We start from the raw sequence: 1108 nt of genomic DNA on the forward strand, positions 1-1108 counted from the left end.
TAAACTCAGACATGATTTTTCACTCAGGACTTTATTTGAAGCGTGCATCATAAATGAAGACCAATTACATCACGCTTTCAAGTTTAAAAAAAAAAAACCAAACCCATACAAAGCAATAGTTTCTCCTATTCTTTGGTCAGATTTCTCCATTCTCCAAATGCAGTGTTCTCATATTGGGGTTATTGTTGGAGTTTCTTATTATTGAAGATGCTGCCACCATTCCTTGGGTCTACATTGTAGTGTCACTTCATGACTCCAAAGATAAACCCACTGCACCACTTTTTATGTTTTCTAGGCTACGAGATGAGGAAGATAAAGATTCAGATCACAAGAGCAACTCTGGGTAACTTAGATGCAGTTGTCTGAATCATTGTTATGGTTTCCAAGGATAGTAACTCAGTCCACATGGAAAATTGTGCGTATCATCTCTTAGGTTTTATATTCATTTTTCATGAATCTCAGATATGATTTTTCATTCAACATCTTATTTCAAGTGTGCAGCATAAACAAACACCAATTCCATCATGTTTTCATTTCAGTTTTAAAAAATCACAAAAAATGGAAATGCCCAGCTGACATAAAATTATTTCTTTATGGTTTGGAAAACAAATCACAGAAAACTTATTGCCAAGTTCCCAAAGATCTCCACTTCTACCTGGAACAAATGTAAACCTGGAGGCTGGCTCTTGTCACCTTCCAACCTTCCAGCCCACAATTTCCAGCGAGTCCAATAAGCTCTCTTTATAATCCCTTCCTTCAACACTCAAGCTCCTTGTCCTCTGACCCTGCACCTTCTGTCAGTGGACATACCTTCCTTCAGAAGATACTTCCATTCCTTTAGCTCCAAGGATCACCCACATAGAGACTTCTCCCTACCTATACTCAAATCTATATGCTCTTCTGTTCTAAAGTAGTTTATCCAGGTAGCCGTGAGTCTCAAGGGCCTCTTCAAGGAACTATTTCTCTTGACTTCAACCAAAGGACTGCACTTGTCTTGCTTCCTACTGCTCTAGGGATCACATGATCGAACAGAAAACCAACCATATTTGGAGAACTCTTCAATCTCCTCTGTCTAGTCAGTTAGCAAGTCGTGTTGATTCTCCTTCCT

The sequence above is a fragment of the Octodon degus genome, unplaced genomic scaffold (assembly GCF_000260255.1).
Source record: "Octodon degus isolate 3935 unplaced genomic scaffold, OctDeg1.0 scaffold00526, whole genome shotgun sequence".
NCBI classification, from domain to species: domain Eukaryota; kingdom Metazoa; phylum Chordata; class Mammalia; order Rodentia; family Octodontidae; genus Octodon; species Octodon degus.